Here is a 17,595-nt window from a genome sequence, read left to right as displayed (position 1 = left end):
ATGGCCCTGGGCCAGAAAAAACGGCTCCAGCACTGCACCACAGAAAAGCTGGGCATAGAATGTGGCACCATAACAGCTATGCCGTCCAAACCTTCTATATACCTGGAAAATTCAATCCATAACTGATATAGTTCGTCTAATAATGGGGGTGCTGGCAGTGAAACAACTTACCAGCTTATTAGTGGAATAAGGTTACATTGTTTTTTTTATTCTGAGAAAAATGAAAGATCGATCTGCAGGAGAGATTTAATAATAAAGTATAAATATGTCGCTGGATAAATAAAATATTACGGTGTTTGGGTGGTGAAGTGATCATGAGGTGGACTGCAAAGTTTAGTTTTTATTGCGTGATCCTTAAAAGGACAGCGGTATAACAACAAGTGAGAGTAAAGTATTAACTCTCACACACAGACGGGGAGCCTTTAAGGAGACAAAAGTGGATACCAGCAATAGAGACAGGGCGCAATGAGTCATACTTCGGTTCGGCAAAATAAATCCAAAAAGCGAAATACAGATTAACCCTTACTTTACTTTTGCTTCCGCCTACGTAACATTTCTGTTCCGTTCTCATACAGACAAGTTTCTTCATGCCTGAGGCCTAAAACGTGGCAGCAATCCCATAATGCCTCCCTCCCAACCTATCTGGTCAATTTGCAATCCACAGTGGTTTGGTGCTACAATACTCCTCTTATGCAGGAGACACCATTGAAATGTGGCCCACTGCAAGAAATTCACTTGAGAAATCTCTCACCAGTATATTTCCTGTAAAACAACTTATTGCAGGACAGAAAAATTCACGTGATAGGCATATCTATATATAGGGAGCTAAAATGCAAAAAAGGACAGATTCTTACTCCCATGCATACTGCATAAAGGTGTTGCTTGTGAATTTTCACTGAGAGATTGATCTCCTGGATGGTGGTGAGCGTGGGCAGGATGATTGCATCACTCAATGGTAAGTGTGAAAGCAATTAAACACCTTCCCATACAGATGCTGATTCACTCACCTCCTTCTCACCTTAGTGGTGCCAGATGAAACCCCCATTGTCTCTGGCTTCCTCCACAATCATGATTGACTTTGTGTCCTTATTCAAATCATTCCAGAGAACCCTATAGGTCAGGGCTAACCAACCTTTTCTACAATGAGAGTTACTTAGAAAAAATACTGAATCGTGACTGCATATTGTGCCAACTCGGGGGGAGGGGTCCCTCCTGGTATATTTTGCCACCAATGATGTAAAGCATTATGCATTAATTATGTCACGATTGACAATATTTGCAAACTCAGCAGCTGGCAAGTAATTTAATTTTGGTCTGTTTTTAGATGTTTTTCCCTCGAGCTAGGAGGTGCTGCTTCGGTTTATTTGTCCCCCCCGAAACTGCACCCCCTCCAAAATTTTTAGCACCAATCAGCACTGACTTATACATGTATTCTTATTACAAAGTGAATAGCCTGTGTATGAAGTACTTCATGCCTTGAGAAAAGACACTCCTGCAAGACGTTACCACATCCTTGACGTCTCTCATGCTCAGATTAGAAAGGGATCCGGAATCAATCAAAAAGTAACAAAGACAGCAATAAATACTATAAAACGGACAGCAGAGGTGGAACTCCCTGGTGAGTGATGAGGGGTGCATTAGACAATAATGAAGGGTTAGTTTCACTATAATCCAAATATTAACTTACTAATGTTTAATAACACAGTGTCTAATATAATGCAGACACTAAAAACGGGAACTGGTAGACAAGAAAACAGGTCAAGATGACCTCGTCCTAAATAGATTGTGGGGTTAATCATTTAAGAATGCAACTAATAATTCTATAATCAAATGGCCTCTAACCCAATGAAGAAAATAGACCTGGGAACCGATGCTAGGATGAGGGGATCTCACCATGTAGATGGGAAAAACCAGGAACTGTTAGCATGAGAGCAGGTTAGGATGACCTTGTTCCCGACAGTAAGAGAACAGGAACCGAGCAGGTTAGGAGGACCTTGTTCCCGACAGTAAGAGAATAGGAACCGATCATGTAGCTGACACTTATTTTTACTCTTTTCTGGGGACAGGCACACACACTAACGAGAGTAAATGTCAATGTATGTTGTAGTCACGTAGGTGGAAAAGTACAGAGAAGGGGGGCCACACCCCAAAAGGCCTATAAAGACCTAGAGCCGACACCTACGGTTCGAGCATCTTCCTGTACATGCTGAATGTATGTCAGATCGTTGCTCCCTGATTAATCAGAATAAACTGGTGACTTGCAACTACTCCTCAACTGTGCAGTGAATCTCTTCTCATCAACGGACCCGGCGGAGTTCAGACTCCAACAGTGAATAACCAAGATATGAGAAAGCAAAAGAGATGGAGCAAGGTCATTGATTACGCAGGAAGAGAGGATTCCCTCCTGATAGGAGGCATTCAGCTTGGTTCTCTAAAGTGTCTATGCACCCTCCGCCAATAATAAAGGAATGAAGAACTTAAACTCACCTGGTTTCAATGCTTATTATTTTCCTACGATAACAGTCAAATGTGGAGATTTTGCCAGCTGTAGTGGATAAAACTGATTGACTGCAATCATTCAAGGTGGTTTCTGTTTATCTGTCATTGTTCCAATGTGACTGGATGAAATTTTCATGGGTGAAATTTTCTACTTTCCCAACCAATCTGTCAGCGTCATTGGACAAGTTGAGGATTTCTTACATTTGTTTAGCCAGGCTAATCATTACCAGAAAATGTAAGGCACTCCATGCTTTTCTTAGAAGTAATTGAAAGTTTGTATAATTTAAAAAGTACAATAGAATTCACTAACAAATTTAAACCGACTTATATGAACTCTTAGTGGACCCTCCAATGGTTGCTTTGTTTTGAACTCTTTTGCACACACTTCAAAAGTGACATCCTGCCCACTATGACCCTTCCATCTGCATCTCCATCCATCTTCAGAGCCCGGTCACAGACGTTCTTCCAAACACAAGTCTGAGAAGAGACAGGCAGGCTAGGTAGGTTAAAAAGAAAAGCTTTAGGTTTCTAAGTTACTTGGGAAACCTTGTCTTTCTTTTCAGCTATTGGCTTAAAGCTTGACCAAAGCCTTAGGGCTTGTCATAGTAATTGAAGGAGCAAGCAGATAATTCTAAGTCAACAGACGTCTCAAACTATTTTTCATCCGTGTTATGCAGGAGTCTGTTGGTCTCTAAGGATGTGGTTTCTTTCTCACAGCCAGAGAGAACATCATGAAAATCTTTGTAGGTGTCACGTGCACTAGCAGTTAAGGCTAACACAGTAATGCCTGAATTTCTTTCACACCATTTCTCCTGGTGAGGGTCATGATGGCAAATTGAAGGGTTAATCATTTAAGAATGCAACTAACAATTTTATAATTATATAGCCTCTAACCCAATGAAGAAAATAGACATGGGAACCGATACTAGGATGAGGTGATCTCACCATGTAGATGGGAAAAATCAGGAACTGTCAGCATGAGAGCAGGTCAGGGTGACCTTGTACCAGACAGTAAGAGAACAGCAACCCATCATATAGCTGACACTTATTTTTACTCTTTTCTGTGAACATGCACACACACTAACTAGAGCAAAAGCCAAAATCTGTTGTGGTCACGTAGGTGGAAAGTACCGAAAAGAGGGGGGCAGCACCCCAGAAGGCCTATAAACGAACAGGACTGATACCGATGTTTTGAGCATCTTCCTGTACATGCTGAATGTGTGTCAGATGGTTGCTCCCTGATTATAATCAGAATAAACTGGTGACTTGCAACTACTCCTCGACTGTGCAGTGAATCTCTTCTCATCAACGGACCCGGCGGGGTATTGATCCCAACAAAATATACTGGTGTGGGATGCTAGTACTGAGGCAGAGGAATAGGGTCTAAGGACTTAAAGCAAAATGATATAACCAGGTAAACAAAAAAAGCCCCAAACTGGAGCAGCAAAGCAGTGGGGTAACAATGCAGGCAGGGAGGTGACATCCTCAGGTGCTGCCTGGGTCACCTGGACAGAGGTGGCATCTGGTGCCCACTGAGGTTGCAGGAAACAGAAAATAAAAACCACCTGAACCAACAGAGGCCAATGATTCCAGCAGGGGGGGGGCACAGGTTGCAGAGTCCAGATCCAGTCTGTGGCCGTCGCGGCCAGAATTTCAGGTGGCGATGTTCTCTCCATTCTCTCCCAGGCGCTTCCTTAGAAATGCAAGCGGCGCTCCAGGACAGCCTCAGCACCTGGGCATTACTGCTATCCACCCCAGCGACTGCCTATGCTGATCCTGGGCTGGCCAGACCAGTTCGCCTCTGGCCTTTCCATGGTTGTCAATGTCACAATACTAAGCAGGTTAGAGGGACTCCATTTAAGGTAATGGGTCACAACTACTACTGTATGTGCAACCATGTATTGTTTGTTTTCTTGTCCAAGATGTACGCCACTGCTAAATTTACAAGATGAACAGTGGTTTAAAAAGGTCATGGCTATTTGCTGCATTCTCTTAAATGGAAAATAATTGTACTTTTCACTCTCAAAGCCAAAACCATCCTCTTACCCACCCGTTGAACCGTCCATATTGTAACACCTCATTAACCGCAAAGCAAAGGTCCATTTGCCATCGTGTAGTCTTCACACCAGGCACTCAGCTAAACCAAATGGACCTATTGGTTACAACTTACAACAGGTTATACTAAACGGTAAACATTAACCATATTTATTGTACTTATTTATTGTCAAGTCAGGTACAGATCAATAATCCCAAAGTAAAAAAAAAACAAGAAATAGAATTCCTGTTTATGAATGTAATACAAAACTGTAAGGTATTCCTTTACTCAAACAGAGAAATGAGAGTTTCCATAGGAAACGTGGTAAAGCAGGACGGTGTCAATCCGTGCAGTGCATTCTGAGATCGGTCATTTCACAGCCTTTGCTAAATATCGCTTCTTATACTCTTCATATGTTGTGTGTGACTGGCCGACTCTGCGTGATGGTACATCAGAGATGGGTGGGTCTTTTTTATTTGGACCATAACGCCAGTGACCTATAAGATAAATATTAATTTGCAGTGAATGGATTAAAAAAAAAAAACTCAGCATTTCCATACACATGTAAAAACAAATACAATATCCACAGCGAATCTGGCAAATTAACTTGTAAAGAAAAGACTTACTTTTCAGTTTCCAGGTTGTCGCCTTCAGTGTTCGAGTGTGTTCGACTCTTTGGGGAAAGGCAGAATCTGGAGAAATTCAGAACTTAATATCTTATCTTATTAGAGCAACAGCAGCCAAAGATTACTAATCAGGATGCATTCTTCACTTCAAGGTTTGCTCTGCTTACCTGTAAGTTCTTTTGAGGGCTTCTTCATCACTGATATTTCTTGAGGCTCTCTGAAGTTGAAAGACGTGGGCAGCAGCTTGAATTCCAGAACCTTTTCCTCCACCGGTATTGGCATCAGAGCTGGGTTCCCCATCTCGTATTTGCTCTTCCCCACAGAATTGCTGGAGATTGATTTGCGTGGCTTCTTCGATATGTGAGTTGGCCCCCCCTTTTGGGAAATTTTCCTTTTCTTCCCTTTTGAACACAGCAGCTGTTCATCTTCTTTTGACGGCTGGCGTGTGTTTTGAACCATCCCACGCTTTAATGCACCAGGATCTTTCTTTTGAACAGTTTCGGAAGCAGAATTGACTCTGTGAGTACAAGTCATGCTTTTATTCTTCTCATATTCATGACATTTCTTGGGTGTGACTGGAGAAACATTTTTTTGGGAAGACACCCTACTGCTGCCGGTTCCCTCCCTGATTCTTGCAATTTCTGATGATGCCTTTGGTTTTTTGGCAAGTTTATGTGAACCCTTGCTGTTTTTGGTTGGCCTTATCTTTGATTTAAAATCGCCCTGTTGTTGAACCAAGCTTCTTTCCCAGGAGGAATACACCCTTTGTCTTGCTGCAGTACCTTGTAGAAGGTTGTCTTCTTCCAGAACTTCTCTCTTCTGGGAGTGAAGTTTTAGGCTAATTGTTGTAGGAGGCCCAGTCGTGGTGCTTGTCCGAGGCTTGAGATCAGGCTGTGTGCTGGAAACAACCATGTATTTTTGCTTTTGAGGAGAAGACCCATATAAAGCTAGACTGGCAATGCCTTCCGATGACACAGATAAACTTTGTAACCTTTCAGTTCTCCGAATTTTTGCCTCGTTTTCACTCGCTTGCTTGCTTTTACTGCAAGTGCCGAAATGCAGTTTTGCAACATTCAAAGAGTCTTTTTTGTGTTTATTTGTGCCATTAAGTGTTTTTTGTTGATTGCTGTGACTACAATCCACGTTTGTTTTAATGCTGGCGATAGACCGAGAGCTGGGTGCCTCCTTTTGTACGGTCTTAAGACTTTGAGGCAAAGGCTTCTGAAATGGCACTTTGGATTTGGATTTTTGCATTTTCTTTCTTCCACTCAATTTTTTCTGTTTCCTACTGAAAATCCTTTGCCTTAACGAGTTTGACACAGTCCCTGTCAACTTCGCTTGAAGGTCAACCAACTGCATACCCTCAAAAGTACTTTCTTTAAGAATAGCCCCTATTTCCCCAAAAATCACATCTTTAGTATCAGTTTTGCTACTCTGACTTCCCCATGACTTTTGTTCAGAAAGTCGTTTGCTGCACTGCTCCTCAGGCGTCACAACAGGTGCTACAAGAACTTCTTCAGAATTGCAATTCACATGTTCAACTTTTAAGTCACTGTCAGCAGCAGTAGACAACTTGGTTTTAAGTTCCAAGATGATTTCCTCTACTGCATGCTCATCAGGGCCTTCTGCACTCATGTCGTCTCCTTTACTGCATTCTGGACGAGATTCCTTAGTTACTACAAGCACGTCCACATCAGAGTTAAGAGGATTTTGAATTACATTGCTAGTTGCTGCACATTCATTAGATGTTACATCACTCTCAGTCGGTGACTCTGAAGCCATCAATTCAGTTTGCCGTATTGGACTACGATTTGGCTCTGCTTGTGGAAAACAGTGTTTTTCCAAATAAGTTGTCGTGGATGGTCCCTCCTCCATCTTTCTCTCTTTATTAACCATTTCATGTACCTCCTGTCCTTCCTGAGAATTAACTCTGCACTTGCAGAGTGAGCTCGCTTCATACCCAATAGTTACTTCCATCCACCGAGAGAGACAACAATAAGACTCCACTGCACTGTCATGATCATGTGATCCTTGAGCCACTTTAGTTTCAGGATCTTCTATGGTGTCATTTTCACTTGGCTGGCTACCAAAAAGGCACAATTCTCTTGCCTCTGTAGGTGATAAAACCTTAATCTGTAACAAAGACAGGGGATCAGAAGCCCCCACCAAAGGGCACAGCTTCTCAGTCTGGGGCTGTTTCTGCAGTAATTCAGTGTCAGTGCCAGGTTCTTCCACTCTGCATTTCTCATCAGGCTTTATTCTCCAATTGTCCCTCTCAGTTACTCGTACTTCAGTACTCTTTGGGTTTACATGGTGTTTGTCTACATTGTCTGTCCTTTCACAGAGATTTAGCGACAGTGGCTTACATACTGGATCATTAGGAATGTAAGCATCTGGTCCCAGAATGAGACACGCTTCTGCTAATTTCGCACTGTATGCAGAGATAACCTCCGAAAATATGACTGGGTTTTCATCTTCGCTGCATGTCCTCCAAGTATCAATAATAGTCTCCTCAAAATTTGCATCTAATGCACTGTAGAGATGTTGCTCACAGCCAACCCAAAACATTTCAACAATGTGAGGTGTTGGGCTCTCCTCCATCTTGGACTGAGGTGGTGTTGAGTCTTTTTCCAGTTCAGCAATCAACTCCCTTAGTTTGTCAACAGTCCAAAAAATGACAGGAACTGTGGATAAATCAAATATATCCTTTGTAGGCAATTCCTCATCTTTGTTAGCATTCGGCTGAAGCTGACTGCTCCCCACATTGAAAGCAGAGGTTTCCGCTAACACAGCAGATTTTTGAATTGATAGTTGTGCTTTAACCACATCTGAAGTCTCCACTACAGTAGGTATCACATTACATAAGGATCTGCCTGGTGAAGAAAATGTGGGAGTGCTCTCTTTTACATTATGAGACAAACCGGGATTATTTGGTTCACTCTCAGGGTTTCCTCCAACATTTTTATTGCGAAAAGTAGTCTGAATCTTGAATTCTTTATCTTCATTTGCAATACCAAATGTTTGGTCAGTGCTTGACTGCTGTGATATTGGAGGAACGACGGCAATTGCTTTCATCCCCACCAATGCCGCAGATAGATTGTGCTGCTTTTTGGTGTACTCAAGTTGCCGAATACATCCTGGAGAAGTCGTGTCAGTGTTCAGACATTTGGATCTGTCCTCAGAACTGTTTTGGTAATGGCACCTTTCTGAATGCTTACTAGAGTCAACTTTGGTAGTCTTGCCTCTAAGCATTTGATTTTGCTCCGTGGCTAAAGCATAGCTTGGAGGCGGATTCTTCTCAGCAGTAAAATGATTTCTTTGTCTGCTCTCTTCCACTGACAGACAGTACTCCTTTCTCTGTTGATATGCAGGAGGGGCAGCATTTGTCCCACTTGGTAGCTGCCCACATGACCGCACTACTTGGTTTGAAGGCCAACTGTGACTGCGTTTAAAATTATGAGGATCAGCAGCAAAAGTTGAGGGGGCATTTGTGGTGGTGCAAAAGCCAAGAATGGGCCCTGAATTTGTTATTGCCTGACTCCTTTGGCCATTCACTTGTGCCAAAGCATAGGACTCTCTAGCTTTATTCTGGCATAATCTCTCACGTGGCAACTCCTGGTTCTGGTAAACATGAGGTACATTCTCACACAAAACTCTTGATCCTTGAGAATTATTGCCAATACTTTTCTGTTCTTGTGGTGCAGGTGGTGGGGGCAGGCACATGGCAGGGGAAGCATCACTTTGCTGCTGGATATATGGGAAGCCGTGAGGAACGATGCCACCACTGGAATTACTGGGTAAGTTCTGATGAGACTGCCTAGTGTCATATGGACCAGATGAAGGCTGCACATGGGCAATGCTGGAATAAGAGATACTGTTTGAGTCACTGGTGCCATTTGCAAAAGATGAGTTTGTATTCATGGTCAAGGGAGGCAGGTCAGGGGTGGTAGGAATTTTCTGGTTGGGCACTCTAGCACCCACCTGCACTGTACTTGATTTCTCACTCCTCATTCTCTCTTGGTCATACATTTTTCTAAGCAAAACTTCAACCCTATTCTGGAAGGCAGAGACTAAGTTAAAAGCCACTGTAGAATCGTTTGAGTGCGACCCCTGCATGTTCGTTCTTGAAGTCACAACACTGGAAGGCTGGCAGTTTGCATTGGAACTTTGCAGTACTGATGATCCAACTGCAGGTGGACCTTGACCATGACCCCAGGTCACTGCCTCATGAACTGGGCTTGCCTCCTTACCACAATTTGTTAGCCTTTGAGCACTTATTACTTCTTGCACCACATTCACCCCATTATTCATATCTGCCATTGGGTAATTTAGATTAGCACTCTGTGTCACAGCAGAACCAACAGTGGTGGACATGGGACCATTCCTCTGTCCGTTATTGACCAGCTCACTCCCACCATACGCTGGACAGTGGTTCACTGGGGCTGTCATCTTTGCGTAAGTCGTCCCCCCAGCTTGTTTCGTAGGATAAGGAGAAAAGGAGTTTGCGGACCCTTGCCTCCTATCACATACCCTATCCAGAGGTCTACAGTCAAGGTGGTTAAACACAGGATTAGTTGAGACAGGGTGAAGAGAGCCATTCTGCCCTGCCACAGAAGACTCTGTCAGATTTGGAACAATGGAACCATTCTTTGTTGAATTCCAGCTTGATGATGGACCCCACTGTACTCCGTTTGAAATAGTGCACCCCCTTCCGTCAAACACAGATTGATTTCTTGATGCCAAGGAGGATGCAGTTCCTCTGAAATTTGCTTGTATGTCTGTGGAAGGTGCTGTTGGCACCTGTAGCACCTGGTAAATCCAATGACTGTCATTGTTGACATTTCCGATCAACTGCGATACTGGTCCAGTTTGCGATCGTGACTGATGTTGACCAACATATGTGCAAGGAATTCCATTAGCCCCTCCTCCATTAAAAACATTCTGGTAAATATAAGGTGTCTGTCCTTGCCCTAAGGGTGGATTATTCCATCCACTTGCAGTCCATGAAGGGGCTTGCATTGGGCTGCAGTTCTGTTGTCCTGATTGGAATCCACTTTCACTGAGGCGTGATGGAAGACAGTCACATCTGCAGGACGATAGGATACAAAAACAAATGTCAGTTGTGGAAAGAAGGTTCCAGTAAGGCCAGGAGAGATGTGCAGAGGCAGTGCTGTCAATGTCTTGGGCAAGAAGACTGTGTATGTGTGTCTCTTGTGCTGACCCTGAAACTGGAAACTGAAACCACCCATTCATGAAAATAATCAGTGCATCCTTTGCCTTGCAGAGAGATCGGGATGTATTACGCAGGCTGCTCAAGGCCGGAGAGGAAGATAACGGGGGAGCAGTGAGAAATACCGAATAGAGAAACAGGCGTATACTCTTATGTAGTCATATGTATTAATGTGCATAATCTGATTTGCTTGATTGCATGGAATGGATTAAATAGAAAATTGAATGAAGTACAAAGCAAGGGTGGGATGCAGCTGATGGTGACTGGCTGTCTGCCCCTGGGCCTGGAGGATTGTGGAGGTGCATGGGATCAACTCTGAGGCCATCATGCTTTTCATCTTAACCAATGGGTTAGAAGATTTCTTTTTAGTGTGGGTACAGAAATGTATAAGAACTGAGCCTTTCTGTTGTTCAGGGTTCACTTCTTTGGAACAGAAATATCCTTGTTTCTTTGATATCAACTCCAGGCACGACCTGCTTTAATAAAAAGATTTTGTCTTACTCAAGTCACGTCACATATTTACCTTGTACCTGTTGCCAAAAAGAATTGAGAGAAAGAAAAGTGAATATGGATTTTTACTTCCATACTTTCAAGACTGTTTCCCCGACCATTATATTAGGGGGGGTGCCCCCCTTGAAGGTCAAGTTAATTTTATTTAAAATTTCTATATAGCGCCTGATCACAACAGAAGTCATTTAAGGTTACCTTTCCTATAGAACGTGCGTTTACAATTCTCCTCTGCTCTCTGTATCGTGCATGGCGGAGTTTCGCCCCGATGCACGCGCACAGACACGTGCGCGCATATACAGGTGAGCACACTCCCACCAGCGGACAGACAGCGCGCGTCGGAAAACATGTTGCATCAACCACCTGAAAAGCACGGTAATAAATACGTTTCACAATGGGATGTTCTGCTGTACACTATCACTATTTTAAGCTATCAGCTATCACTTTTAAAGCCTAACAGTTAATGTATTTGCAGGTCAAGACAAACATCCGCAATCTGAGTTTGTCCGCATGACGTCACACTCGCTATAACCACAGTGTATTATGGGTCGAATTGCCATTGCTGTCATTAAAAGAAACACATGAACACCATGTGTTGGTGTCTGTCTAAAACCATCCCCCCCAAAGCTGTAAACCTAGGGGAAACACTGACTTAGATTTCTTTACAACTATTCTGTCACCGCAGGGGCTGCCAGTCTTATCGGCAAAGGGCTGGTGTATATGCTGGTTTATAGGCTTTATAGGCCTTCTGGGGTGTCAACCCCCCTTCTTCTCTTCGGTACTTTCCCCTGCTCATGACAACAACACATTCCAACCTTTATTCAACCCTGTCTGGTACATCTCCAAAAATAATTGTTCTGACATTATAGACTGATTGGCCAGCAAGCTTTTGATAGGTAATCTATCTTAATATAATGTTCTGACGTTATGGTATGATCTGCCCGCAAGCCCTTTAGCCAGTAGGTTCATGTCCCCGTCTCTTGTCTGGCACCTGATTAATATAAACATTAGTCAAATGCTAAGTTCCTGTTTTTATGCACATTCTGTTCCTACTGGTCTGCACCTGCATCGGTAAGCTTTTTCCATAGTGCAGGGCCAGTATCAATTCCTCTTTTTCTATTATGATTAATGATAGATAAGCTTCGGTTAGATATTAGTGGCTGCGTGTCTGCACATATGTCTTTTATTAGGTATTAGTAGTTATACAAGCACACTCAATCATTAACCCCTCACTGCCCACCCCAGAGTAACAGCATCTGATTTTAGCACACCCAACACCCAAAATACACTTAATACAGAAGCATTGCAGTTTTATGAAGGTGTTACTCCATTCATGAACACTGCAGTTCATTCAAGCAATTCCTCTAAACACAGATGGAAGACAACTGAAAGTCTAGAGCACAAATTCTACACACAACAAAGGAGTCAACATACTGAGCCATGCGGTAACAAACGTATCGTTCGGAAACCACAGGTGACCCACACATGGATATCTTGATCATAAAGACGATGCGGAAAGAAGAATTATATCCGCTTAAAGTTTTCAGATGCAAGTAGTGCTTGCATAATGAACATATTTTTGATCTATGCAGAGTAGTGATGTCCCAAACGATAATTCTTTAAACGATTGATCTAGCGATTATTTTTGATTATTCGACTAATCTAACAACTAATTTTTCGATTGATCTGAAGATGAAAATAATTGCTTATCAATAAATTTAAGTTAGTGATTTAATACAACGATTCACCCCCTCCCCCCCCCCCACACACAAATCTGAAATTCTCATTAACATTTCTATTTATTAAAACAAATGTCCTTTTTGCAGGGTAGTAGGAGATCTCTCATAAATATTAATGAGACAAGGGTTACATGATTGGCCAGTGCATGCCTTACAAAATAGTGTGGCACTGCTGGCACCGGTGATATGCTGGCACCGGTGTGCCAGCAATGCAATTTTGTTATAAAAAAAATATTGTGGTATTTATAAAGCAAAAAACAATCTCTCAGAAACCTGTCTAGGATTTAAACAGCAAGGATGAAAAAGTACAATTGCCTTGGTGAACGCATGCAGCTAAAGCAGAAGAGGAAAACTTCTCAAAGTACCAAAAAGTACGGTAGCTGCTGCAGTGGAAAAGCACCCTTAAGATGTCAGGAATCTTTTTGCATAAAGATATCTGTAGAAAGAGTGTTACCATGACAACATCAAAGGTCATCAATGGGCTTGGTAGGGGGACCTCCCAAGTAAAGCTTTGTCTAGCTCTTCAGAAAAGGTACATCAAGCCCTGCAAACTGGTCCAATTACACACAAAAACGGACTTCTCTAGAAATATGCAGGCGAGAAGTACTATTAAACAGGCATTTTTTTAAGTCACAACCTTTTCACCACGAATGAGCACTGATTATGTAGAAGAATTTTTTGGAAAGTTTTGTAAGGATTAAGCTTACGAAACTGGCCAGGTGGGTAGCCTAATGAATACTCTGGCAAGTATCTATGATTGTATATAAGAAATATCAACAGCTGTACCTGGAGCTAACAGAAAATAAAACCACTCTTTCAGGCAACGACCAATCAGGCTATGAAACACACACACACACATCACAAAACCACTGCAATACACACATTTATGTCACATTTCCTGTTCCAAGAATTTCTCTACTACCCTGACACTACTGTGTTCCCTTTATGTTCTTCGTCCGGCACATTCTGGTCATTTAATAGTATTCATATTAGATTCTTTTGCTTTGCTTGGAAGATGTTTAGCTCTTGCTCAACTACTGCTTACAGTTGGACCCGAGAATTCCTTGGAGGCTCAACCTACCTGCAGTTATGGATAGTCGTCTGCTAAGGCTAGTTCATACCTCATTTTTGTGCGTGCTTATTGTCGGCATACAGAATGAAAGACGTAAAATTTTGTCATCAGGGGTGTACACAGGATGATGCACGTGCAGCTTATTTTTATGTCCAGCGGACATTATGCACGTTGACTGCGCAGGCCCAAGGAAATTGTTTCCAGTAGGTGGCAGCATTCAGTCACGGAGGTACCCGCATATGACATATTTCATATAGTCCAGACATTACACCAGTTTTTTTTTTTTCTCTCAAAAGCAACATTATTCTGGCATGTTGAAATCTCAGTGATAAATTTCGCTGAGCGGGGAGGGGGGGGGCGTATTTGATATCGCCCTAGCCTGCAACTTTAAACACATTCTGGTCATTTAATAGTATTCATATTAGATTCTTTTGCTTTGCTTGGAAGATGTTTAGCTCTTGCTCAACTACTGCTTACAGTTGGACCCGAGAATTCCTTGGAGGCTCAACCTACCTGCAGTTATGGATAGTCGTCTGCTAAGGCTAGTTCATACCTCATTTTTGTGCGTGCTTATTGTCGGCATACAGAATGAAAGACGTAAAATTTTGTCATCAGGGGTGTACACAGGATGATGCACGTGCAGCTTATTTTTATGTCCAGCGGACATTATGCACGTTGACTGCGCAGGCCCAAGGAAATTGTTTCCAGTAGGTGGCAGCATTCAGTCACGGAGGTACCCGCATATGACATATTTCATATAGTCCAGACATTACACCAGTTTTTTTTTTCTCTCAAAAGCAACATTATTCTGGCATGTTGAAATCTCAGTGATAAATTTCGCTGAGCGGGGAGGGGGGGGGCGTATTTGATATCGCCCTAGCCTGCAACTTTAAAACTGTACGTAAAAAGTGTACCCAGTTTTCTAAACTGCGTATATTTTTGTTTAAAACTGCTCGTATTTTTGCAATACATCTGTCCTCTCCTGGTCTTGTGGAATATAATTTCTGTACGCATGCGCCGACTACGACCATCTGAGTCCCCGCACATGTGTATGTACATATGAGGCCGCGCGGGCAGTACACGCACGTGGGAAAGTGAAATATGCACCGAGCTTCAATTGTTCTTTAACAAACAGCACGTTTGTCTGCAATGTGCCACTTGTCCAAGTTGCACGCCACTATGGACAAAAGAGTCAGATAAAAAAAAGGGTTGGGGTGCCAGCTAACCTCGACAATTTGCTATAATTCCTACCAAAGCCGATGAGGGGTTAATCATATCATAATTTACTTACTAATTCTAATAATATGTCTAACATAATGTAGACAGCAGATTTGGGAACCGATACTAGCCCGGTAGGACGGGGTGATCTCTCCCTACCCAGTTTGGAGAAATTGGGAACTGACGGTACGCCAGCAGGCCAGGACGACCTGGTACGAGACACGAGGAAAACAGGAACCCACCATAGAACGGATACTTATTTTTGTTTATGCTTAACAAAAGAAGGAAACACGCACTTACAGATTAATTAGGAACATGTACTCACTGGCTAACTAGAGCGAATGTCAAGATGTGTTGTAGTCACGCGAAGGGAAAATTACCGAGACGGGGGGCGACACCCCAGAAGGCCTATAAAGGGACAGCCCCGATACTTATGGATTGAGCATCTTGTTGTACATGCTGAATGTATGTCAGATAGTCGCTCCCAGCTTGCAACCTGTCAGAGAATAAACTGGTGACTTGCAACTACTCCTCGACTGTGCTGTGAATCTCTTCTCATCAACGGACCCGGCGGAGTTTGACTCCAACACCGATATTTCAGGAAAAATACAATTACGAATAAGGAATAATATGCTTTCAAAAGAGATTCAAGGGGCACAAGTGTGCGCATTTTTATGGAGAGAAAAAAAGCACGGACTTTTGGAGGTCAATATACTGTTCAGCAGACACCACAGCAGCTCTTGCCATTTAAAACGAAATTGAATCGTGAGTCCAACTTAATGGGAGAACCCCAGCGCTAATTCAGCTCATACAGCGGGCCGGATCAACTGTTTCAGCCCTTTGATCTTTGGCATTATCGAAAAATGCGAAGAACTAGGTAGTCCGTTACGCGTTGTTTAAGCAGCTAACTTTTTAAAGCTTTACTGGACTCGTTTTACCACTGCAGCCCGTTCCTCGATGGCAGCGAATTCATGATTGCTGACAATCACCGACTAAGGCAGGGGTGTCAATCTCCAGTCCTGGGGGGCCGGAGCCCTGCACATTTTTAGGTTTCCCCCTCATTTAACACACCAGATTCAATTCCTTGTGCCAATTACCACACAGCTCTTGAGTTGAATCATTTGCGGTGGAACAGGGAAAGACTTAAGCTACACAGGACTCCGGCCTCCCAGGACTGGAGTTGGACACACCTGGACTAAGGCAAAACGTAAAATCATCGATATGTAAACAGTCGAATTTCCTTCAGGAACTGCTGGTAGCCTATTTTATGGGCGACGAAGAGCACTGACAGGCTTGCTACAACATGCAAAGTTAATTTAATTGCCTTTATTAAGTTGTTTCCTTTTATTCAATGCCGATTCACCAATGACTGCACATGCGCATATATATATACACGCATTTGCATGTGTGTAACAGTTTTATTACCTTGTAAAGTCTGTAGGGTTTGCAAACTACCTCAAAGCTTTTCATGCAGCTAATTTTAGGTTTATAACCGAATAATATAGATTTGTCGTAACATTTCTCGCGTGAGAGTCCGAAGGCGTGAGCCTAACGCCGGATGCATGAGAGCCTGCAACCCTGTTTCTAAACACGTAACATTTTAAACCGAACAGAGCCGGTCACAGCGGTTTAAGTTAAGCACAGCTCAATTTCTAACTCACATGTCGCCGACGGGGCATCCAGCGTCCAATCTGAGAGTCGCTCCTCCGCATCCAAACTCACCAGACTAACCTCAATAAAATGAACTCACGTCCTAACGCTGCAAGCCTCCACCCCAACTCCGTTGGTGGGGTCTCCTGCAGAGAGACAATAGACTAATGCGTCTGCGTCACTTTCGCGCCTGAACACGCCCTCAGCCGGACGGCTCCCCCCCCGAAAAAAAACACACACACACACGAATAAAACCGTTCCTTATCTTTTATAATGAATCCGCGCGTTACTTATGGAATATAAACCTATAAACTTAAGACTGTCTCGCCAGCATCGGCGTCGTTAGGTACGATCATGTTAACCCAGAATATTTTTAATTTTAGCCCCGAGTATTTTCGCACTGAAAAAGTGAGAAGGGTCTGTCTGCGTGTGGGAGAAGGGGGTGTTATAACAAATCAACACACACTGACTGTGGAATTTGACTTGCAACGTCCTATCTAAGGACGGGGGAGTAATCAAGCTTTGCACAGTGCATGGAAAAGTTGGAAGTTGTACGCACCCAGATGAAAAGTTCCGTTTTTAAAAAACCTGTTTAGCCTTCTGTTGGAGTCAACCGCTCTACCGAGTCCGTTGATGAGAAAATGATCGTTTTTGGAGACGTGGTATAAGTAATACTTTATTACCGTTACCAAAGCTTTTGGGAACAGTCACTCAGCAATCTTTCATGCATCTTGTCAGCTGCTCCCCGAACAACAGGTGGATACATCCTTTATAGGCAAAAAAGTTGCAACACATCAGCAAAGAATTGCGACATATCAGCATATTAATTATTAAGCATCTTGTAATCAATATGGGAGGTGACTGGGCAGTGGAAATTAGTCTATGGTCACCTTGCTATTGGTGATCATCAGGGTAGGGGTGGCTGAGTGGTAGAATTTAGACTGTGGTTACCCTGTTATCAGTGACCATCAGGACAATACCAGAATTAACCTTCCCTGCAGCCGTCCCCTGAGGCTGTT

At 43.0% G+C, this 17,595-nt stretch overlaps 1 long non-coding RNA gene across 1 annotated transcript; it reads right to left on the bottom strand.

Moving 5' to 3' along the window:
• Positions 1 to 3,534: 3,534 nt before the first annotated feature.
• On the bottom strand, positions 3,535 to 16,771 carry LOC111844334 (uncharacterized). The gene is made up of 4 exons (XR_011989590.1): positions 16,588 to 16,771; positions 5,328 to 10,246; positions 5,161 to 5,226; positions 3,535 to 5,031 (listed from the first exon to the last, which is right to left on the bottom strand). It is a non-coding gene; the product is annotated as an uncharacterized lncRNA (long non-coding RNA).
• Between the last annotated feature and the right edge of the window lie 824 nt (positions 16,772 to 17,595).

Source organism: Paramormyrops kingsleyae, chromosome 3, assembly GCF_048594095.1.
Source record: "Paramormyrops kingsleyae isolate MSU_618 chromosome 3, PKINGS_0.4, whole genome shotgun sequence".
NCBI lineage: Eukaryota > Metazoa > Chordata > Actinopteri > Osteoglossiformes > Mormyridae > Paramormyrops > Paramormyrops kingsleyae.
The sequence above is the reverse complement of the archived record's forward strand: the minus strand, read 5'-3'. Positions and strand labels throughout refer to the sequence as shown.